Below are 25,690 nucleotides of genomic sequence, written 5' to 3' on the forward strand. Positions count from 1 at the left end.
TCTCTCTCTCTCTCTCTCTCTCTCTCTCTCTCTCTCTCTCTCCGTAATAATTCATAAATAATTTAACTAGATATTTCAAGTAAGGACAGTATCTCTCTCTCTCTCTCTCTCTCTCTCTCTCTCTCTCTCTCTCTCTCTCTCTTTTGTGTGTTATTCGCTCAGTCTCCTTAATAATTGACAAATAATTTCAGTCTTAAGTAAGGACAACTCTTATCTCTCTCATTCAGTCTAATTTAACCTGTACCTTCTACAAAGTATAAGTGCACTAGTGTGGCAAATACGTTCTAAAACAGACATATTAGAACTAAGAGTTGTATTAGTTAAAATTTTTTTAAAAAACACTGTTCATAAAAAAGCATTTCAGAACAAAGAGAAAGAGACGTAGAATAAAGAAGTTATTAAAAAGAGGTTGGGAAGACTTCCAAAAATAGATCCTTCGGAAGTGGGGAGAGAGAAATTCTCTTTCACCTCTCTACTTTTATGTCAACCATGTATTTCTTTTTTTAAGGGTAATGTATTAAGCTAACTTTTAAATGAAATTACAGTAATTTGTGAGCATGATTAGGGTCATATTTAGTGTTTAAACTTACACAGAAATTCACCCTGTGTGAGGGGTTCTAGAACCTAACCTCGCGTAAGTTCAGGGCATGACTATACATATATACATATTGTCACGAAGTGATTGAGTACCTGGTTATTACACAGATAATAAGATAAAAAACTTACTTATCACTTGAGAAAATCAATGTAACTTTATCAAGTTATGGATGAGGTAACAACTAATAGGCTATAAACAGACTAGTGGAAAATGGGCATCACTTCAACAAACACTATAACGGTGTCCCTGATTCTGTTTCACCCAGGTAAGTCTCAGGTGAACAAACAGATATATCACTTACCGTGTACACATTCATTAATTTCTCTAATCACTGGTGGTCAAAATGAAACACTGTGCTCTTAAAACTTTAAACAGATAAATTTATTTCTAAGTTCAAAAGTTATAGCAGAGTTCACATTATCAAAAAGATTTACTGTTATCTGACAACAGTGTAAGATTTAATTATTTCTTAATCAAGATTAATTCACAAAACTTTAATTTATCAGGAAAGCAATGTGGTTAAGTCAAATTCAAACCATTAACTTTCACTCAAGTTTTAAACATATACCTGATTAATTAAACTCAACACAAGTGTTCACTAAAATATTACTGACTGCATTCCATATAAGTATTCTCTGAAATCTCAATAATAAGTATTCATTGACAAAATGCTAAGTAATCACCAACACAAAACTTTGGAAAATGCTAATTATAAAATCAGAGTAATATGACAACACAGACATATAAGAATGAAATTCACAAAAACAGAAATATACCAACAGCAATTTCACCAAGAGAAAAATGTTTAAAGATTATATCAATCTTTCAAAAGATTACCTTCACTTTCAAAAAAGACTAAACTCACGCCTTTCTAAGACTTTCTCAAAGACAACATTGCCAAGTTACAATGATATGCACTTAGTTATAGTTAGCAGCAAGACACATTAGAACTCACTACAAGAGATATTATCCACCTCTTATCAATCAAAATAATAATTCTTTATCACAATAACAGCACAAAACATATCAAGTAAGAATATAAGTACCTTAGATCACTCTTACAAAATGTATACACTTCATGGGTGAATTTATCAAAACTTATACATATAGGAGAGCAACCAGTATAACACCCTTATATATGAATGGTAATGGAGAGAGAGAGAGAACCTTATGCCAGTAACCCCTTTGCTTAACTAACTGTTTTTCACTCAGTACTCTTTTATCTTCAAACCCTCCCAGAATACTTGATACATAAAGTGTACATACATTACATACAGGTATACATGTACGGTATACATACAGGACTAGCTTCAAACACCTTATCTCTATGATGGACATCTGCTCACTCAAAACACCTGAGCAAATAGAAAGAAGTATTTTGGACCAAAGTTTGGGTCGGCTGTCAACGTGTCAACTTCACCCCTCAATTCCTGATTCTTTTCACTTTAACCCTTAAACGCCGACTGGACGTATCGTAAGTCGACTAAAATTGTCTGTCGGGTGACAAGTGGACATACTGTACGTCGACTACAAAAAATTTCAACCTTCGGTCAACTCTGACTCGACCGAAATGGTCGAAAAACGCAATTGTAAGCTAAAATTCTTACATTCTAGTAATATTCAATCATTTACCTTCGTTTTGCAACAAATTGGAAGTCTCTAGAACAATATTTCGATTTATGGTGAATTTTTTAAAAAACTTTTCCCTTCCGCGCGCGGTAACTCGGCTGAACATCTCAGAAATTCTTTTGTCACTTTGTTGTTAATGTTTGCACCTTTTTGTATTAGTCATTACATAAAGTTTTATATATGAAAATGTGCAAAATTTCATGTAGAATACAACAGAAAATAACTCATGGTTGTAGCTTTTATCAGTTTAGAAATATTTTCATATAAATCATGATAAGTGCCAAAATTTCAACCTTCGGTCAACTTTAACACTACCGAAATGGTCGAAAAATGCAATTGTAAGCTAAAACTCTTATATTCTAGTAATATTCAATCATTTACCTTCATTTTGCAACAAATTGGAAGTCTCTAGCACAATATTTCGATTTATGGTGAATTTTTGAAAAAAACTTTCCTTACGTCCGCGTGGTAACTCGGCCAAACATCTCTGAAATTCTTTCGTCACTTTGTCGTAATGTTTGCACCATTTTATATTAGTCGTTACATAAAGTTTTATACATGAAAATGTGTGCAATTTCATGTAGAATACTACAAAAAATAACTCATGGTTGTAGCTTTTATCAGTTTTGAAATATTTTCATATAAATCATGATAAATAGAAAAAATTCTACCTTCGGTCAAATTTAACACTACCGAAATGGTCAAAAACTGCAATTGTAAGCTAAAACACTTACAGTCTAGTAATATTCAATCAGTTACCTTCATTTTGCAACAAACGGAAAGTCTCTAGCACAATATTTCGATTTATGGTGAATTTTTAAAAAAACTTTTTTACGTCCACGAGTTACGAATTCATGCATCATTTTGTGATAATATTTTCTCTGTGTTGCTTTGATTGTTTTACAATTTCTTATATACCAAAATCATCGCAATTTAGTGTACAATAGAAAGAAGATAAAAGTAACTCGTTAGCTTTAACCGTTTTGCTCACAGTGCGATTTGTATACAATTATATATGAATTTTTTTTTCGCGGTCATATATTTCAATATTTATATATGATAATATTTTTTTATTTCTGATGGATGCATACTAAACTTCAGGCTATGAAAAAAGGAGCCAAAAATGAACTCTTAATCTTAAAAACTAAACATGCTGTGATTTAAAAAAAAAAAAAAATTTTCCGCTTCGGCGTTTAAGGGTTAATGTACTGCACAATATATTAAACAAATGAAAAAAAAACATATGAAAACATATTTCAGAATCACATGATTCACAATTTATCTGTAAGAAAAAGACATTTTAAGATCATATTATCATATTTCACAACAAATGACGAATCTGCAAGCAAAACATCAAAATTTTTACAGAGACACATATCATATTTGTAGAATGGTTATATATATTATAACACATTATTATAATAATATACATACACATATATACTGGCAGTCCCCGGCTAACGGGGGGCTCGGTTAACAGCTATTTGGTTTTATGGGGCTTGTCTAGCGACAAAAATCGCTGATTTCCGCTTATTGGTGCCGATAATTAGGTATTGGCGCTGATACATACCTAACAGAGGCACCTATAATTGGGTATTGGCGCTGATACATACCTAACAGAGGCGGCGATAACCAAAAATCAGCACTTTTTGTCGCTGATAACCCCCGAAAATCGCCAAAAAAAACACTGAAATTGCCGATTTATTCATCCCTCTATATTTCTCCCCCCTTTTTAGCATTTCCCAACAAATGTATTCATCCCTCTATAAGGCCACCAGGGCGGTGTAATGGTTTGTTTACATCCACTCATGGCAAATGGCTGAAAGGCATACTGCCAATGTATCTAAACAATTTTCCCTAAGTTTGTGATAAGACATAATTCGGCTTGTTTTCAATATTTTATTAATTTACTTGTCATAATTAGTCTTGTTTTTTAATGTTGTATTATTAGTAAAAACATGTTACTACCCAGTGTAGTACAGTACCTAGCCTAGCCTAGGCTATGGTGCTTAGTCTCCCATCGGTAGCCTAATACAGCCGCATTGGACATATGGCAGTTTTTTATACAATATACAGGCAGTCCCCAGTTAACAGTGGGCTTGGTTAACAGCGATCCTGTTTTACGGCGCCTGTCTATTGATGAAAATCAGCAAATTTCAGTGCCGAAAATTGCCGATTTCTGCTTATCGGCGCCAATACATAGCTAACAGGCGCTGATAAGCCCTGAAAATCGCAGAAAATTGCCGATTTTCGGTTATCACCACACCTTCAGAACGGAACCCCTGCCGATAACCAGACTGCCTGTACATTTAAAAATAAAAAAGTGCGTCCAATACGGTATGGTTTTAGCTCTGAACTTATTTAATTGTAATTTATGTGTAAGGTTTTGTATAAAAAGGCAAGGTTAGGGTAATAACTGGTGGTCAAGAATGGATTAAGCCATTTTCACTTATTTCTTATGGAAAAAATAAATTCGGATCTCGACTAAATCGCATCTCAACACTTCTTCTGGAACGGATTAGCGCTGAGGTCCAGGGTTCTAAAAAAATATATATATATATATATATAGATATATATATATATATATATATATATATATATATATATATATATATATATATATATATATATATATATATATATATATATATATATATATATATATATATATATATATATATATATATACATACATACATACATACATACATACATACATACACATACATACATACATACATACATACATACATACATACATACAGGCAGTTCCTGGTTAACAGTGGGGTTCTTTCCTGGCTGAGCACTGCTAACCGAAATTTGCCACTAACCAAAAATCAGCTGTAATAGCACCGATAAACCGCTTAACCGTGCCAGTTAACAGGACTAAGGGAATTTCAAAGACAGATTATCAGAAAGCACCATGAAGAAATGAAGTTTAATGAGTTGGGCTAAGTGCTTTGCCGTTAAAATGGTGTATATTGAACCCCCCATATTCATAGGGGATGTGTACCACACCCCCCCACGAATAGCCAAAATCTGCAAATACCTAAAACCCCTCTAAAAACACTTAGAACTGCCTATTTTTTTTAGTTTAAACACAAGAAAAACCCTGTTAAAAAATGCTTATACCCGAGTATTTTAATAGTTTTATCACAAAAAGTGCATTTATTCATGAAAATTATATGAAAATACAGTAATTAGTGAATATTTCTCAGTGGAAAATACCGCAAATTGGCAAATTTTCCGCGGATAATGGGTAGATATGTTCCACAGAGAAACCTGCGAATGCGTGAGGCTGCAAATCGTGAAAACGCGAATACGGGGGTTTACTGTACTGTTTTACATCAAATGGAAGCCAACCTCTCACCCAGTCATATTAGAGAAGGTTTAGAGATTGTATTAACATGTGAAGATCACTGAACTGCATCTTTTGAGGGTGGTGGATGAGTCCGTTTTAAGACCTGTCATGAGTTTATGCAGTTAAAGATTTGTGGAAATTTTAGATCTTCCTGTATTGATGCTGCTGAGTATTATGGTGGGACTTTCGTACAGTATACTTGAGCTTGACCCAAATCCAATGGATATTTACAATACTATTGAGATGTGCCTATTCTGAAAGAACTTAGCAAGGGCTGGGGAAAAGGCTGCCAAGGACTGCTAAAGGAATGAAGAATATGTGATAATGGTAATGTGTGTTATTGCCTTGGGAACTCAAAAATTGTAATTGTTTATTATGGGAAAATTTAAAAAATCCAAGGGCAGTGAAAAGTGTCCCATCACCACTATTTTGTGCCAGAAGTAACGTCTAACTTTAGGAGCAATAGTCTTCCTGTTGACCATTGGTTGCTCTATCAGACAGCTGTTGTGGTCAGCTGCCTTCAGACCTTCAAATGGACTTGTTTGTGGGTTCTGAGAACATGGTCATCGTTGTTATAAACATTTCGCTCTGAGATTTTTCCCCGATGGGGTTGGGTGTAAAGTGAGTTCTCTCCATTCTTGTCAATCCTTGCATTCTGTTGTCTGAACTCCCATCTGGTCTAGGTCTAAGTCTGTTTACCCTCCCTATGATATCCACTGGTTTTCTGATTAACTGTTTTCATCCCTAACCATGTCCACACCATCTCAGTCATTGAGATCTCAGTCTTCTTTTCCTGCTTCTTGATACTGCATGTTTCTCCTAATACCTCATTTGTTATACAATTGATTATCCAGCATGCCCCAGCTATGAATCTTAACATTATATGATCAAACCTTTTCAGAATCTCCATTTTCCCGTCAGTGCCTAAGTTTTTGCTGCATAGAGTAGTGCAAGCTTTTAGTAACCATCAAAATTAAACATTATTATAGTTACATAACTCCTTTTCATCCATGTTGCAGTTACTCTCTTAGTGGGCTCTCAGCTCATGCTTCACAGTTCAGTATGTCTCCAAGTTAACATTATATTTAGGTTATTATTGAAAATATCTTACTCCATGTATGTTTTGTAATGGTGAGCACTTTTTGTGACACCATCTGTTGAATTTGGTACATAGTTCACCCCACACTTTTGTCTCTACAACCACTTGGCCACTTTCCTGATTGTACTTTTTTTTCCCCTTCCAGTCACCATGAGTTTTGTTTTGTGTATATTGATTTTCTAGTAACTACAGGCCAATTTCTATTCTCCTTGTGCTTTCCAAAGTTGCAGGAAAACTACTTTTTAAGCCACTATATAAGTACTGTATGTGGAATCCAAAGGATTGTTAGCTGATAGTTAATATGGATATAGGAAGCAGTTGGATAATAGGGAACCTGGACCCTTTAGTGGATATTTTGAAAAGACTTTTGAGTTGTTGATGGGATCTTTGGTAAACCAAGACCTGTTGTGTCTGGAACTCCACTTGGGAATGGTAGTGTTTTTGGACCTGTTGCTGTTTTTTTGGTGTGCATTTTTTCAGTGATATGGTTGTTGGCCTGGAAAACAAGATTGTTCAGTTTGCTTATGATGCAATACTGGTGGGTGTAGTAAAGTCTCCACTTATGAGAAGTGAAGCTACCCTTAGTCCCGGTTGTGACATGGAACAGATTAGTGACTGGTGTAATGGGTGGGATTAGAGATTGAACTCCGGTAAAAGAAGAACACTTTGCTGGCCTCATATATTTATTCCAGATAAAATCACTACAAAGTCTTATAGGTCATTAGTCCTTCCTTTACTAGGATTCTGTTTTCTGGTGTGGATATCTGCTTCTGCCAGAGGTTTTTCTCTTTTAGATAAAGTGGTTTGTGGTGGTAGGTCTGTTTCCTAACATTAGCAGTTAAGACTTGGACCATCGACAATGTTATCTTGTTTGTCAATTTTTCTTTAGTTGTATTTCAGCAGAGATCTTTCATATTCACAATTGATCACTGAACCTCCTTTCCTACCAAGAGCAGCCAGATTTGCAGCACTAATATGCAGTATATGTGTCTTGCTGTCAAACTTCTCAGTTCAAGAGGTCCTTTATTCCTCACACCGTTGAACTGTGGAACAGTCCCTGAGGGTGTTGTGCAGTTGGAACTTCAAAAGTTCAAGCAAAGATGCAATGGATTACTACCCTACAGCAATTCTCCTTGTATTTTAGTAATTTACTTACATTTTATCAATATATTTATTTGTTAATTCATTTTTCTTTTATTGTAACTGATCTCTTCTTTCTGTATTGCCTATTGCCTTCTGTTACTTCTTCAAACGAACACCATATTCTTTGGATGTTTGAATTTCAAGTCAGTTGTCCCAGTGGGTTTGTTTCATATGAATAGGGTTCAGTTTCTAATAATAATACAGTTAACACTATATCATCTGTATAAAACAGTAAAGTTAACCACTTTTTTGCTCTTTGTTTTAGCTCCGTCCATCACTGTGGTAATAGTAAAGGACTCGGCACAAATATTTGATAGACATCAAAATGTGTCTCGAATTCTTATGATACTTTATTGGCAAGAGGACCAGCAATTAAAAGGACATCTTGCAGGTAGTTAAAGATGGCCCAGCCATCAGTGTCCTCAGCAGGATGAAAATTTTTTTCCTGTTCCAGGAGGATGATTATGTACCAGTGGTCTTGTAGATGACAGATATGCAAATTATCATGAGAATGACCAGCCTTGAAGCACCAGTGGCAAAAAGAGGACAGTAGTGATGGTGAGAATAAAAGTGCATCTGCAAGTAATGGGGAAGATGACATCTGAGTCAAATGACACTGCACTTGAGTCTGTTGAGAGATCTCCCATTTTAACCCTTTTGCTTGGAAGTCATGCAGTACTGTGTCATATGCAGGCTATTTGGGGCTAAGAAAGCAACACCTGTCAAACAGTCCACCATTTATGGACTTTTTAGGAGAGGTCTTGCAAAAGCCTTTTATCATCATCAGTCACTCCCCCTGAACCTTTTTCATGCCCCGTACAGCCTAGTATCGTTGAGTCTTACTTTTTTTTAGCTTGATGACTCTGAGCTTGAGATTGATGCTGATGACTTAAGTCTCTTAAGATTGATGATTCTTGGGCCTTTGTGATTGATGAGGCCTTGGAGGTTGTTCTAGAGTCCCAGGCCTTCTGCAGCTTTGAATCCTTCCCCAATGTAGCCGCAGTCTTTAAGTAGCCTTTGGGCATTTAGTAACTAGTTGAATTGAAATAAGGAATAAGAACGTTTTTCTTCAAATTTTAAATGATGTTGAGTTGATGGTTGACTCTGATATGTAGACATAAGAAAACACTTTGATAATCATGGTAGAATTGGTGAATAAAAAAAACTGGATGTAATGTGAGCATTGCTTGTGATAATTACTGATATAAATTGCTTGAACTAGACAAATAAAACTTGTTAGGAACTGGGAGGGTAGGAGAACTGGTTGTATTGTACATTTACAATTATTGTAATAGTTTTTTTTTTTGCCCTTACAGACCAGACTAAAATATATACTGCATTAAGAACACCCCTAGACTGGGCAAACTTTAATGTTGGGTAGTTTTAAAAAAATCAATGGAAAGAGGAAGATTTGCAAATGCACATGGTATAAGAAAAAAGTTCTAAAAAATTTCCTGTATCTTCCACAGGGAGTTGAAACTGAATATTTATAACCCTATGTGGGACCACTTTTCCAAGACACTCGTAAAAATATGCTAATTTTACCAAGTTATACATGTTTTTCTAATATTTTTTAATTTTTTGTAAAATTACAATTACAGCTCACACAGTATCATAACAGATAAGAACTAAAATCAGTAACAAATTCTGAGTATGTTTATGGTAAAATATTTACGAGATGTTCTGAGATGGGGAGGTGCACTACCTTTTAGTGAGTTATACATGATTTTCTAATATTTCTCTGTGCTCTAGTTTGCAAAATTACAATTGCAGCTGGCATACTATTGCAAAATGTAAGAGCTACAACCCACAGCAATTCCTGGGTATATTTATGTGCAAATATATAAAAGACGTCTTGGATGGGGGGAGGCAGTACATTCCCCTATGAAACCTCAAGTCACACTGATCTCCCTCTATCTTGTACTGAGGTACTAGTGTTGCAGTAAGAGTTGCCATAAGTCATTTATGGCCCATTGAAGTTATTTGAAGATTATTCCAGCAAAATTAGTTCAAACTCTATGGTGCGAAATATTGATTCTCACTTGAGGTGAACCGGATCGAGCATCTAGAGCTATTATTATGCCTCACATGCTCATGCCTGTCCAGTAAGGATTAATGTTCCAGAGGTGGTCAAGATTTATGGTTAAATATGTGGGCAATATATTTTAATAAACATTGTACCTATGGCAATGGCAGTCATATTTACCCAAAAAAAAAAAAAAAAATCGCTTACAGATGAACAACAAACATGAGGAACTGAGAGGGTTTGTAACCCAGTTATTTTCAACTTTTTATCATCATTTGACATAGCTCTAGTCCAAGGGTGCTGAAAACTGGAAGTTCTACTGTAATTGTTGTATCGGCATTGTATCTGCAAAATCAAGAGGAATTAGCTGTAGTTTCGGAAGAATTCTCCTGACATCCTTTAATAAAGTTACTGATCCCAATGCTGTATTCTGTACAGTGATATTGACTGCTTCTAAAAAATATATATATATATATAATATATATATATATATTTTTGGAAGGGTTCCTCAGTAACTAGGATGTTGCTCCCACAACGTAAATGTTGGATGATATTACCCTCACAACAGATTGTTGTAAGAAGGGAATGCAAATTACTTGGAAATAATGTTGTAAGGAATTTTGTACAATATTTATTTTTCTTTTTCAGATGTAAACAAGGTTGTTATAGATGATTCTTTAACGGATGGCAGAGTCGGAGTTGCGGCCTTTCTGATGAAAACTGAATTTAAAAAGCTGCCAGTTGACAGGCCCAGAAAGAAATGGAAACCACTAAACCCAGGTAATGGTCACCATCAGGTTTTGTTGTGTGTGTATCCCTTCAGTGAAGTGAAGGATACCCAGTATTTATTTATCTTTTTGTCTTCATTTTTTTAATGCTCTTGATATTTTAGAATTTCAGGGACTTGTTAAGCAACTTTAGAATTATAATTATCTCTCAGTCATCCTTACTGAAAGATCAAATTGGGTGACAGAAAAGGTGAAATGCAGAAAAGGACGATGTTCTACCCTCTGAGCTGCTGTTGTCCTACCCCAAACGTTTCTCCACCCTAAACACATTTATAAACAAGAAAAAAGCTGTGCAACAATTCAGTGGATTTCATTTATCTTAAATTAGTGAACGTTTTTACAGGAAATTCATGGGGTAACCTACATAATGAAAAAAAACTGTTATACCCTTGGGTATCCTAGTTGGACTAGATAAAAAAATAAAAGAGTTATTTTAAGTTAAGTATGTAACACAGAACTGCAACAGTAGGGTATTATCATAAATAAAATAATAAGAAAAATCAACAGGTCATTTTATTATTAAGCAGTTTAACATTACTTTACCTTTTCTGAAGTCCTGTGTCAAGAAATTCCATTACAGTTTCTAGGTATAACAATGCTAGATATACCAGAGAAAAAGAGCTTTCAGGAAAGCTGTAACCCCAGTCGATCGCCTTTAGAAGACGCCGGTATAATGAAGGGTGAGTGAAATACCAAAATATACAAAGATCTCTCCTTATCAAAACCCCAGAAAAGAGCGTGAGCCGTTACAGCTCCCACACTCAACACTAAAGGATACACACCAGCGCCACCTACTTTATTCCATTTTCTAATATAATTCTTTTGTGTGCTCGTCCCTATTTTGGTTTATTTTTCTTCATCTACATCTCTAAGTTAAGTACCATCTTCTTGTGGGTTTTTGATCTATTATGGCTGTTTTGGTCTCAGATTTTCATAAATATTGAGATCTTTCTTAGACGCCAATCAGCCATTTCTTTCGGTCGGAGTTTTCTCCCAGTCGCTTTAAATTTTAGCCTTGAATTCCTTCCTGGTGGTTCCAGGTGGCTCTCCAACTTTAGCATTGTTATACCTAGAAATTGTGCTGTAATGGAATTTCACCGGCTGAGGGACTGAACTCAGAAAAGCAGTTTAACATTACTTTAAATACCTTAAGTTGGTAGGAGTCTGTGAAAAGAGTAAGCTAGCTAATGCTGGTGTGCCCATGATAATGACTTGGGCAAATATAAGGAGAATTAGTGAATCAGGGCATTTTTTTACAAATGCATTACTTTACCAAAGTAATTTTTATTAAATTTATGCTGTACAGGCAGTCCCCAGTTAATGGCAGGGGCTCTGTCTCCAGCCGACCACCTATAACTGAAAATCGTTGTTAATTGGAACATCACAGTAATTATGGTAGTAAATGCCGTTTACAACACTGTAAGTGCTGATAAACTGCTTAACGGCGCTGTTAACGGTTATCAGCACCGATAAACTGCTTACAGACCCCAATAAACTGCTTACAGACGCCAGTAAACCGCTTACCGGTGCTGAGAATCTGGTTAACGACATGGTTAGCCAAGTATCTTAAAAACCAAAACACTGTTAACCGATGCCGCCGGTAAGTGGGGACTGCCTGTTTCTTGAAATTAGTTCAGCACTACTTCCTTCATAGACAGTCTGAGTTTAATACAAAGTGAAATGAGCACACTAACAATTCAATAAAATATTACCTAAGCTTTCTGATTTGTGAAGTAATTGTCCAGATTTGCTAATTTCTGTTCCAATCTTGTTGACTTAGTTTTTTGGAACTACAGTTGCATGTAGGATGAAAATGGCATGTTGGAGATTACATTTAGAGCACAGTAATCAGGTAATTGCTTAGAAGTTCTGCATTGTGCTATGTTATTCACTTGAAATGCTAAATTAAACTAAAATATACTACTTGAGGTGATAACTTGTATTTTCTTTTACATTGGTGATCAGTGCTGTGAGAGCTAAATTAACCCTTAAACGCTGAGCCTCTATTTACAAAAGTGTCTGTCGTATGCTGGCGGCGTTCGGGAGTTAGTGCCGAAGCGGAAAAAGTTTTTTCAAAAAATCACAGCACGCTTAGTTTTTAAGATTAAGAGTTCATTTTTGGCTCCTTTTTTGTCATTGCCTGAAGTTTAGTATGCAACCATCAGAAATGAAAAAAAATATTATCATATATAAATATTGAAATCTATGACAGCACGAAAAAAAAATTTCATATATAATTGTATACAAATCGCATGAGCAAAACGGTTAAAGCTAACGAGTTATTTTTTTTCTTTGTATTGTACACTAAATTGCGATGATTTTGGTAAATAACAAATTGTAAAACGATCAAAGCAACACAGAAAAATATTATCACAAAATGATGCATGAATTAAATAACGCTCGGACGTAAAAAAGTTTTTTAAAAATTCACCATAAATCGAAATATTGTGCTAGAGACTTCCCGTTTGTTGCAAAATGAAGGTAATTGATTGAATATTACTAGACTGTAAGTGTTTTAGCTTACAATTGCAGTTTTCGACCATTTCGTTTGAGTTAAAGTTGACCGAAGGTAGAATTTTTTCTATTTATCTACATGAAATTGCACACATTTTCATATATAAAACTTTATGTAACGACTAATATAAAACGGTGCAAACATTACGACAAAGTGACGAAAGGATTTCTGAGATGTTCGGCCGAGTTACCGCGCTGACGTAAGGAAAAAGTTTTTTTCAAAAATTCGCCATAAATCAAAATATTGTGCTAGAGACTTCCAATTTGTTGTAAAATGAAGGTAAATGATTGAATATTACTAGGATGTAAGATGTTTAGCATACAATTGCGTTTTTCGACCATTTCAGTCGATTTAAAGTTGACCAAAGGTTGAAATTTTGTCACTTACCGTGATTTATATGAAAATATTTCCAAACTGATAAAAGCTAGAACCATGAGTTATTTTTTGTTGTATTCTACATGAAATTGTGCACATTTTCATATATAAAACATTATGTAACAACTAATATAAAATGGTGCGAACATTACGACAAAGTGATGGAAGAATTTCTGAGATGTTCGGCCAAGTTACAGCATGCTGACGTAATGAAAAAGTTTTTTTTTTTTTTCAAAAATTCACCATAAATCAAAATATTGTGCTAGAGACTTCCAATTTGTTGCAAAATGAAGGTACATGATTGAATATTACTAGAATGTAAGAGTTTTTGCTTACAATTGCGTTTTTCAACCATTTCGGTTGAGTTAAAGTTGACCGAAGGTTGAAATTTTGGCACTTATCATGATTTATATGAAAATATTTCAAAAGTGATAAAAGCTACAACAATGAGTTATTTTCTGTTGTATTCTACATGAAATTGCACACATTTTCATATATAAAACTTTCTGTAACGACTAATATAAAACGGTGCAAACATTACGACAAAGTGACGAAAGAATTTTTGAGATGTTCGGCCGAGTTACCGCGTGCGGACGTAAGGAAAAAGTTTTTTCAAAAATTCACCATAAATCAAAATATTGTGCTAGAGACTTCCAATTTGTTGCAAAATGAAGATAAATGATTGAATATTACTAGAATGTAAGAGTTTTAGCTTACAATTGCGTTTTTCGACCATTTCAGTCAAGTCAAAGTTGACCAAAGGTTGAAAATTTGGCACTTATCGTGATTTATATGAAAATATTTCAAACTAATAAAAGCTACAATCATGGGTTGTGTTTTGACTTTAAAATTGGTTGAAAACTTTTGTGTAACGGCTAAAATAAACGGGTGCAAAAATTACAACAAAATGACAGAAGAATTTCTGAAATTTTCGCCCACGAGTTACGTGACGTAAGTTTTTAAAAAATTCACCATAAATCAAAATATTGTGACAGAGACAATTTGTTGCAAAATGAAGGTAAATGATTGAATATTACTAGAATGTAAGAGTTTTAGCTTACAATTGCGTTTTTCCAGTTTGGTCAAGTCAAAGTTGACTGAAGGTTGAAATTTTTGTAACTAGCTCAGTGGTCTGGTTAACCAGTTGACGCTTAATTAATGGTCCCAAATGCCCAGCAGTAAATCTTGCCAACAAGTTTAATCAGGATATAATTTACTATTTTTTTCTGACTTACATATCAAATTTTAAAAAATTGTGCAAATATGTCAATTCCACTGCCCAGTGGCAGGAAATCCTGCCACTCAAAAATTTATACTTACACATACAAAATTTTAACTTCAGTGATAAAAACTTGTTATTTATACCATGGCCAAGTATGTCTAAAGAAATAATTCATAATTACTTAAGTAGATAATTATGGGCATTAACCCTTAAACGCCGAGCCTCTATTTACAAAAGTGTCTGCCGTATGCTGACGGGGTTTGAGAGTTAGCGCCGAAGAGGAAAGAAAGTTTTTTCAAAAAATCACCGCACACTTAGTTTTTAAGATTAAGAGTTCATTTTTGGCTCCTTTTTTTTCTCATTGCCTGAAGTTTAGTATGCAATCATCAGAAATGAAAAAAAAATATCATTATCATATATAAATATTGGAATATATGACCGCAAAAAAAAAATTTCATATATAATCGTATACAAATCGCGCTGTGAGCAAAACGGTTAAAGCTAATGGGTTTTTTTGTTGTTGTATTGTACACTAAATTGTGATGATTTTGGTATATAACAAATTGTAAAACGATCAAAGCAACACAGAGAAAATATTATCACAAAATAGTGCATGAATTTGTAACGCGCGGACGTAAAAAAGTTTTTTTCAAAAATTTACCATAAATCGAAATATTGTGCTAGAGACTTCCTGTTTGTTGCAAAATGAAGGTAAATGATTGAATGTTACTAGAATGTAAGTGTTGTAACTTTCAATTGCATTTTTCGACCATTTCGGTCGAGTCAAAGTTGACCGAAGGTTGAAAGTTTGGCACTTGTCGTGATTTATATGAAAATAATTCAAAACTGATAAAAGCTACAACCATGAATCATTTTTTGTGCACATTTTCATATATAAAACGTTATGTAACGGCTAATATAAAATGTTGCAAAAATTACGACAAAGTGACTAAAGAATTTCCGAGATTTTCAGCAGTTAGCGTGCACGGACGTAAGGAAAAAGTTTTTTTCAAAAATTCACCATAAATCGAAATATTGTGCTAGGGACTTCTTGTTTGTTGCAAAATGAAGGTAAATGATTGAATATTACTAGAATGTAAGAGTTTTAGCTTACAATTGCATTTTTCGACCATTTCAGTCGAGTCAAAGTTGACCGAAGGTTGAAAATTTGGCACATCGTGATTTATATGAAAATATTTCAAAACTGATAAAAGCTACAACCATGTGTTATTTTTTGTTGTATTCTACATGAAATTGCGCACATTTTCATATATAAAACTTCATGTAAAGGCTGATAGAAAACAGTGCAAAAATTATGACAAAGTGACTGAAGAATTTCTGGGATTTTCAGCAGAGTTAGCTGATCCTTTCTTTTGGGGTAAGAAAGAAATTCTTGCATGCGCAGCCTGGTCATGCTTGTAAACAAAACAACAGCGTGATCCGTGAACTCCCAGCATCCCTAAGGCGCGTGATTTAAAATTTTTCACAAACAAAGCCTATAAGTATTTTTCCACGAATATTTAAAAAAACTTTTTGTAGTCGACGTATTTTACATCCACTTGGCACCCGACAGACAATTTTTGCCGATGTAAAATATATCCAGTCGGCGTTAAAGGGTTAATGGGTTAAACTACTTAACGAATTTACCTTGATAATGAAGTCCAAATGAACACTCAGACACTATTCAGCAAAAATGAGGCAGCCTCAGTATTGTATCTCCACCTTCAACACCAAAGTTAGAGTTACTTGAATTCCCCACTTTCTATTTGCTGGCCATGATGTTGTCAATCATCCCATGGCATTTGCATGAATCCTTTCAGCACACATAGCACTGAGTAAGCTTGTATACCTGAACAGATGTTACATGAACTGTAGCTAGCTTTCACTCCAGAATACTTGACGTTTAAATCAACCCCAGGCAAGCTTTTGAGCAATGTTTTAAGACCATTGACAGAAGTTCAGTGAAGGACATAGTGAAGTTACAGAAAAGTGAATAAGTGATAGTAAAAAAAGCGAATAAATGATAACCAGTGAAGCCTTGAGGTTTTAAAGGTTTTACTTTGATATTATATATCATCATCATAATGGGACAGGAATTGGTATATTACATGATATTTATACCCATTCCTTTGGTCTAGTTCATCATGCATATTTATGCATGGATGTATGTATGTATATGTTTGTGGAATGTAAGAGAAATAATTTTATGTGATAGTAAAAGTTAATTCTTCATGCACATTTATAAAGTGAAGTATAGTAAAGCATATTTTCTGTGAAGAGTGGTTGTACATGGGCCTGGTAAAATTTATTTTAGACAAGATCACAGTCAAGAGGTTGCAAGGTTTGGTGCATTTCAGCTGGTACTCTGGATCAAAATAATGTCTTAAATGAAATTCGAATATATTGTCTTGCTGATTTACAAGTGTATCTGTTATTTGTTAAGTAAAGGCCTTGTAGAATAGACTGGATTTGCCTACTTTATGAATTTTTGAGTTAAGTGATATTGTTATGGTTAAGTTTCTAAATACAGTAATACATAATATTAAAATTGCATAAAAAATTCAGGTGGCTGGTAAATAAAATTCCAGTGTTATCTGCCAAGATTAATAACTCATGAACATTGCGAAAGTTTTTAATTTTGTGACAGATACCCCAAAGAAGACCCTGCCACTAACTGCTGACTTTTTCTCTCCTCATCTGTCTCTGGAAGGCAGTTGCATGTGTTAGTTTTTTACATTCTAAATTCTCAGTTCTTTTCAGTACTTACTGCCTAATATTACTGAGGAAAATGTTTGTTTTGGCTGTGGGTTAACATAGTGTCGAAACTTTGACAAAAGAGATTGTACTTTTCCGCAAGTTGTGGTATAGTTTTATGTATTCTCTTTAAATTTACGTAAAGTGGAGATGCGTATTATGTAGAAGAAGGATATTATGTTTTGTTGTGTTTGTACAGTATATAGTAATGAAAAGCTTTGTCTAAGCTATTTTGTGTATTTAATTGTAAGTATATGTGTAATAGTGCTTAACTACCGATATTGGTTGTTTTTCCGGTGGTTAGCTGAATGTTTGGTGTCAGTCAAAGATGGCCGTGAAGTCAGTCTCTTCATAACCTTGATACAGAGTGGTTCAAGCTAGTGGGGACTCAAGAAACAGATTTTGACGTAGGAAAAATCTATTTTTGGGCTCGGGCTGTGTCGTCCTGATGAAAGGTTCCCTGCTAAATGTACCAGTGAAAAAAACAAAAGGGTCTGAGGAGTTCCAACCCCCACTGCGACTATCCAATACGGATATCGTGTATGTAGCAGGGACGTATGCAAGCATAGCCACAGCTATCTTACCCCGCATAGATTTAACCTCGTCTGCTAGGAAGGGGTAACGATTGATATTGGGGGCCCGTTACATCGCCTATGTCTCCCGATATCAGTGTGCGTAGCTACCGACGGACCTACGTCATTCCCTCAAGCCGGACTAGTTGCTTGGGGAGAATCCGTCACTGAGCAATCAGTGGGTAAGGGCTAACTGTAATGGGCAGGTTCATCAGGACGACACAGCTACCTCACCCAAAAATAGATTTTCCTACGTCAAAATCCGTTTTTTGGGCTCGGGCTGTGTCGTCCTGATGAAAGTGTACCAGAGAAATTTGCATTGCTCAGGAGACTAAATCCGACCATACCAAGAACACCATCCTGAGAATGACTATTCCCATCAGGGGAGTGATATGAAAAGTCAATCCAACCAAGACAACCTCCATGAATTGCATGTCTGTGAGCGGTTTGACCATACTAGAACCTCAGACAAAGCCGAAGGTGAAAGTCTATGAACCGACCATGAGTGGGTAGAGTGAGCTCCTTATACATAAAAGGACGAGGTGAAGACAGACCGTCTCGAGTGTAAAGAAGGGAAACTTGGTCCATTTTAACCATTAAATTAGATAACACTCAAGGTGGTGAGCAATACAATTATAATAGGGATAATTAATTGGTACACAACAGCAGGACATGCAGGAAGAAGAACACCAAATGACATTTATAGGATTTTATTATAACATTCAATATTAAATTTAACATTCCATGACAATAACACTTGTCAGCCAATAATCACCTAAACATAAAGTAACCATTACTGACCAGACTCGGCCAGGCAAATTACAAAACCATTAATATAAAGGAGATAATAGTACAGAATATGGCAATGGAATGAGAGATGAACATAGTTAAGACTTGGGGGGGAAATGACTTTCCCCACAGCGACAAGATGGTGCTTAACTTCTTGGATCTGCTTACAGTAGTGCCTGAAGAATACCATAGGGGACTTCCAGCCTGTATAGCCCGTAAGGTCCTCAAAATCCATGTGTTGGAAGAAATTGATTGAAGAAGCAACTTTCCCAACATCATGACCCGTAGGCACACTGTCCGGGTCTGCTGTCTTAATGAAGTAAAGTATCTTGGATCTTACGCTGTCCTTGGAGATGTTGGCACCTGTAGTACGACGAAAGAGTTGGCCCCCTTCCCAAGCCGCAGTGGCCTGGAGGTAGGCCTGAAGACAGGATACAGGGCATAAAGTGGTGTCTTGTGGAAGCGACGGGATCCGCCAGGGACCCCAGCGTTTGGTGGGGAGCTCATTCTTTGCGAGGAACGAAGAATCTGGATAAAGAGTAGCTTCCCCAGAATCCGAAATCTGGACGTGACCAGGATCACGAGAAAGGGCCACTATCTCAGAAACGCGAGCACCAGAAGCCATTGCGAGCAGAAACAAGGTCTTCCTTGTCAAGAACTCCAGGTCTACTGCATGATTAGACTCCAGGTCTACTATATGATTAGAGGTATCTGAAGCCAGTTGGAGAACCTTGGACAAAGACCAAGTGATCGGCTCGGGTGGTTTAGCAGGGTTAAGTCGAGCGCATGCCTTCTGGACCTTAGACAAAAGGCCATCATTAAAATCAATATTGAAGCCATAGAATATCGGCCTATTGAGGGCTGACTTACAGGTGTTGATGGTATCAGGTGCTAAACCTTGGTCATGCAGAGATGTAAAGAAGGAGATGCAGAAGTCCAGCGTGATGGCAGATAGATTCTGCTCACGGACGAAGGCCGGAGTTCGATTCGAAAACTTCTTCCAGGAAGAATTATATTGATTCTTAGTGCCCTCCGCCTTGTAGGACTCCAGGAAGTATATGTTAGCTTTCTGGTAAAACTAAGGCCTTACTTTTTTAGCATCTGTGGACTGCTGTGGACTGAATTCAAGAAAATCATCAAATGATGATTGCTCGTTAGCCAGGATGAAGCGGAGACAGTCTTCGTCTGGACTTCCTGAGTGAGAACTGGAGCTGGGAGTGGAATCAGACATAGGCTGAGTTCCAGTGTCAGAGGAAACCAGTTGCTCTTCGGCCACTTTGGGGCTATGATGGAAGCTGCGCCCTGGAAGGACCGGAGCTTGTGAAATACCTTGAGAATAAGGTTGACTGGAGGAAAAGTAAATCCTGTCCCATTGATTCCAGTCGAGAGTCATTGCGTCGATCCCCACAGCCCAAGGGTCTAGGACTGGGAAGACATATTGGGGAAGCTTGTGGTTGTTTGTTGTTGCAAACGGATCCACCTGGAGATCTGGGACTTTGTTCAGCACGAAAGAGAATGATGCATCATCTAGAGCCCATTCCGATTCGAGGGTGTCCAGCACGAAAGAGAATGATGTGTCGTCTAGAGCCCATTCCGATTTGAGGGGTGCTGCTCTTGACAGAGAGTCTGCTATCACGTTCTTGACCCCTGCTAGATGAGTCGCAGAGAGATGCCACTTCCTGCGTCTGGTCAGCGAGAAGATGGCTATCATGACATGATTGATTGGGCGTGACCTGGAACCCCGTCGGATGATGCAGTTCACTATGACATTGCTGTCCAGCACCAAATGGACGGACGAGCTTCTCTTGGGTTTCAGCCGTTTGAGGGATAGAAAAACGGCCATCACTTTGTCGACCAACTTCCCTGCACTTGTTGGGAGGGGGAGTGGCCCTCCCAACCCGTCAGGGATGCGTCCGTGTGGATGACCACTGACGGGGGAGGATGAACGAGAGGGATTGACTTTGAGAGGCTTCGGGAGGAGGTCCAGGATCTCAATTGTTTGCGCAGTGTTACAGATATAATAGACATTGTATTACTTGATGTAAGTTAATTTTATACCCTTAGGTTGAATAGACTATAACAATAAAGAAATATCAAAAGGTAAGTGAATGATAATACGATAGTACAAAAGTTAAATATTATTATTTAAAAATTATTAACAGCAAACAAGAAAAAGTACAATTTGACAACTACGTATCAGAAAAGTAAATTATCATGAATTTGAAACCTTAGAACAAAATACAATTTGTTATTCAACCTTTACAATACAAAACTTATACTTAAGTGATTGACATGTCAAAGAAGGTAAACTGCTTCCCTGCCGGATACCAGGTTCTGGTGAGCTGAGAGGACACTGATGATAGAAGTGAAACAGTAGTCGAAGAAATATGGGCTGGGTGGAGATAGAGTAAAGCAAGGAGTTTAAAGACAGGAACAACCACTACTTCCGAAGAGTAAAAGCAAGGAGTTCAAAGACAGGAACAACCACAACTTCCGAAGGACAATAGAAAAATGGTATACGGAGGGGAAACAATCATACAAAAAAATAAACATGAAACTTAACTATAAAATTTCAATAAAAGGTGGAAGATGTTACAGCAGCTAGTCGGGTGTGACTGCGCGCCAATCTCTTAAGCGTTTGGTGGCTCTGCGACGCCAGACTCGATTGATGTCCTTGAGTCTGGCTTTGAGCAAGGGGTCCGTGATGGAGGCGAACTGGAGGGAGCCTAGCACTCTCTCTTGCATTCGTCTGGTAGTCACCTTCTGTTTCAAGAATTGACGGACTGTCTTTGTTATTTCCCGACGCTTGGACAGGGGGGAGAGATAGACGGTGGTCTACCAAGTTCCAGTCTAGGCCAAGCCACTGGAAGGATTGGGACGGAGTCAGATGAGATTTCTTGAAGTTTATTTGAAATCCCAGAGACTGGAGAAAGGCCATGGTATCCTTGGCCATCTGGAGACAACCTTCCTGGCTGGACGCCCAGACTATCCAGTCGTCCAGATAGGCTGCCACCTGAATTCCCCGACTCCGTAGGACCTGAATGATGGTATCCGCTGTTTTGGTAAAGATCCGTGGAGCTATATTGAGCCCGAAGGGCATAGCTCTGACTACATAAGCCTTTGCCTTGAGTCTGAAACCAAGGTAGGGGTGAAGCGACGCGACATCGGCAGATGCCAGTAAGCGTCGGTAAGATCTATGGAGATAGTGTATGCCCCAAGGGGTAGTAGGGTTCGTATTTGCGAAATACTTAGCATCTGGAACCTGTCACACTGAATGAAGTAGTTGAGCTTCGACAGATCCAGAATGACCCTCTTCTTGTCCGAGCTTTTCATGGGAACACAGAAGAGACGGCCTTCAAATCGCAGGGACTTGGCCGGGCAGATGACTCTTTTGGCCAAGAGGTCCTGAACATACTCTTCCAGGAAAGGTGTTGAGTCCTGGAAGAACCCCTTGTGGGGAGGAGGTGGAGACTTCCACTTCCATCCAAGACCTTCAGACACTACACTGAATGCCCAGTCGCTGAATGTCCACTGATGTTTGAAGCAGACTAGGCGACCCCCTACCGGAAGGGTCTCATTGTTTGCCATGTCCAGCTCCTCTGCCTCCGCGTTTACCTTGGTGGTGTCCTCTAAGTTTGTTGCCGGCACCTCGGCCTTTACTGCCATGGTGACCACCTCTCTGGGGAAAGTTCTGTCCAGAGTGGTAGGTCTGAAAGTTGGCCTTACCTTGTTCATAGAAAGGGTTGTAGGCAGGAGAGGGGCCCCGGTAAGGAGGAGGAGGCATCCGGTACACAGGAGCTGGGGGAGGTGGTCCAGCTTGACAGTGTGACGTCAGCTTGGAACTCTTGGCAGACTTGGGCTGAGGCTCCTTGGCCAGGGGTAAACTTCCTCTTGTAACTGGAAGCATCCCACTTCTCAAGAAGATTTCTATTCTCCTGGGCAGCGGTATCGAGGATCTCTTTGACCAGAGCATCGGGGAATAGCTTATCACCCCACACAGAAGAGTCGATCAGGCGTTTTGGCTCATGCCGAACCTTGGCGTTAGCAAGGATATGTTTTCGACATGCCCTGCATGCCTGACAGAAGGCATATAAGTCCCGTTGCATGGGGATTGCATGGGATTTAGCCGGGGCTGTGTAGAGGTCCTTGCCCGGGTTACAGTTGATCAATACCCCCAACATAGTGTGGTGAGACAGTGAGGCTGACGGGCGGACTCTGCCCTCATACTCTGTTTTGAGGAGGGCTTCAGAAAGTAGGGGTAATCGTTCCTGAAATTGCTGACTGGCGCAATCGTTAGCCAGCTTCCCCACGCTGAAAGTGAGGTGGACCCCTTTCCATATCTCAGAGTCATTCGGTAGTACAAGCGAGGTTGGCTTGCACTCTTCAAGGGTAGGGATGGCTTTTTCCTCAATAACGGCCTTGAAAACAGACTGAGCCATCTTTGTGGTGAAAGGAACTACCATCTCGTTTGGCGTCAAGTAAGATGTGAGATTCTTCCTGGAGGCTGACACCTGAGCACTGGTACAGGCGGCCTTCTTCATCTCCGCCAGGAGAAGCTTTTGGGCCGCAGAGTGCTTAAAGATCACCGTTTCCTTGGGGATGGTGTCGTCTCGGAAGGAGGCTTCATCACTAAGCCTCACATAGCAATAGGGGTAGGCCACTTGACTAGGGTAAAATTCCAGGTCTTCTAATGGCCTGCCCCCTAGGCCTTCCCCACAGTGGAGAATGCCATCAGCCATAGGCATGGTGACAGCACAATGCCAAGGGTTCAGTGGGTTGAAGACTGAAAGTTGGGAGGCCAGTGGCAACTGACCAAACGGAGAAGCCGGTTGTGCAGGAGTCTGTATAGTCGACTTGAGAGTCGACAACTCCAATGAAAATTCAGCTATTTTCCCATGAACTTGAGACTGCAAGGACTGCAGGAAGGCGCTCAGTTTCAAATCCAGGACGGTGTCTAGGGCGGTGGTGGTCAAGGGTGCCTCTGAGGGAGTCTCAGTGAAGGACGGACCCGTTCCAGACACCGGGGATGGCTGGAGCTTTCGAGACAGAGCGAGGAGTATCCACCTGCTCCTCGGTCTCGGTATCCAGATCCATGTCCTCGATGTTAATATCCAAATTATCTAGAGCAGGGGTAGTGGTGTCCCAGGGTGACAGCTGCACCAAGGGAACTGTGGCATTATACACTGCCGAAGGTTGAGCATCAGGAAAGAGGAGGGCTCTAAGTTCCTCAGAAGGAAGGTAGGGTTGACCCTTCTTCCTATTTTTAGTCAAAGGGAGCCGCGAGAGCCTCATGCAGTTACGTCTGCCTTAGGCAGCGCCCCGGCTAAATCCCTTATCAGAGAACTTATAGCGCAGGGTTGGCACGTATTCATTCCGGTTAACGGAAGCTTGTCACTATTGTGATAGGATATCAGGTCTCGGGGGGTCTGCACTTTGACCCCCTATCCGCCACATTGATGAATCAATTCATGGCTAAACATCTCCACTGGTTACACCTTTCCATTTGCGCTTCCGTAGCTAGTTCGAATGAATCGAGTCAAAACGCGACTACGCATCTACTGCGCATGCACATGTTGTCAACTCAATGTTTTTCTAGCCGCACTTTTTGGTGTGTGTGGTAAAATCTTTTCTGGCGTAATTTGAAGGATTATCAACTTTATTTAGCATGGAGTCTTCATCTCAGTCAACAGGGAATAAGATAAGTACCTGCCCTACCGCAGTCACAAAATTTAGTCCTGCTTAACTAATATTTTCATATATTTTTTTAGTGTCCAAATGATGGCTCGGGGCGTCATACCGCTACCGTATTTAGGCTAGGATTCTGCCTTAATTAAAGCAAAAGTATAGGTTATGGTAGGATTTTTAGATTCAGCATGTCAAAAACCTAGCGTGAACTGTTAAACATACTTGAAAAGTTTATATAAACCTGCTTGTTTTGGAATTATCGATAGACTGAACATCAGTGCTAGCGCTAAGTTAGGCTAACCTTTGCTACTTTTAGGTTTACGAAGCAGATGATAGCCGCTTTAGGTACTTAAGGTAATTCTTTTTAGTGTTATTTATGTGACATAACTATATTTTGGACATTTTGATAGAGTTTTTCATGTAAAACCTCCGATTTATATCCCATTATCAGTGTGGAAAAATGATGCGGGCTTCTGGAACATTCTAGAAGGTTCCATCGAAGCTCTGTCGAAGCCTTCGACTCAGAATAGTTTAGTAACGAAAATCGAATATGATATACTGGCTCCCAGTCGAGTTACCAGATACCTCAAGTCGAATTATTTCGAAATGGTATCTTTTCTCATGACGAATTGATTCGAAATAGTAACTTTTTTTATGTCGAATTGATTCAAAATAGCTCTTTTATGTCGAATAGTGTAGTATAGAATTGAGTTATGAACTCAAATAAAGATATGTCGTTCTATTAGCTGTAAGGTTGTTGCCATGCACCAATGAAGTCGTGAGTATCGATTCTTGCCAATGTTATTCGTCTGGGGCGATCGATGTCCTATTTTGGATATACCTAGATCCCCCAGTCTAGGCCATGCCTACATGGTAGCCCACGTTCTTGGTCTATGATACCCTCGACTCGAATGGCATGGATTTACCTGTTGCTCTGTCATAGAACTGACATAATCACAATACTATTCGACTTCCTTGTTCGTGATCATAGATCGTCCTTCAGTGACTAGCGCCCATTGGAGACGAGTCTCGAACAGGGATGTCGACTGGGCATGAATCCAGCCATTCGAGATGGTAGAATGAATGTCACCTCATTCGAGAATATAAAGAGAGAGGGTAGAATGAATGTCACCT

The 25,690-nt window shown here is 38.1% G+C and overlaps 1 protein-coding gene across 1 annotated transcript in view; it reads left to right on the forward strand.

The window, feature by feature from the left end:
* The window catches only part of LOC136844862 (uncharacterized), a 132,718-nt gene that overhangs the window by 95,104 nt on the left and 11,924 nt on the right, over positions 1 to 25,690 (forward strand). The window contains exon 7 of the mRNA XM_067114106.1: positions 10,505 to 10,636. The gene's annotated coding sequence lies outside the window, so the exon portion shown is untranslated. The remainder of the gene's footprint in view (positions 1 to 10,504; positions 10,637 to 25,690) is intronic.

This window comes from Macrobrachium rosenbergii, chromosome 13 (genome assembly GCF_040412425.1).
Source record: "Macrobrachium rosenbergii isolate ZJJX-2024 chromosome 13, ASM4041242v1, whole genome shotgun sequence".
NCBI classification, from domain to species: Eukaryota; Metazoa; Arthropoda; class Malacostraca; order Decapoda; family Palaemonidae; genus Macrobrachium; species Macrobrachium rosenbergii.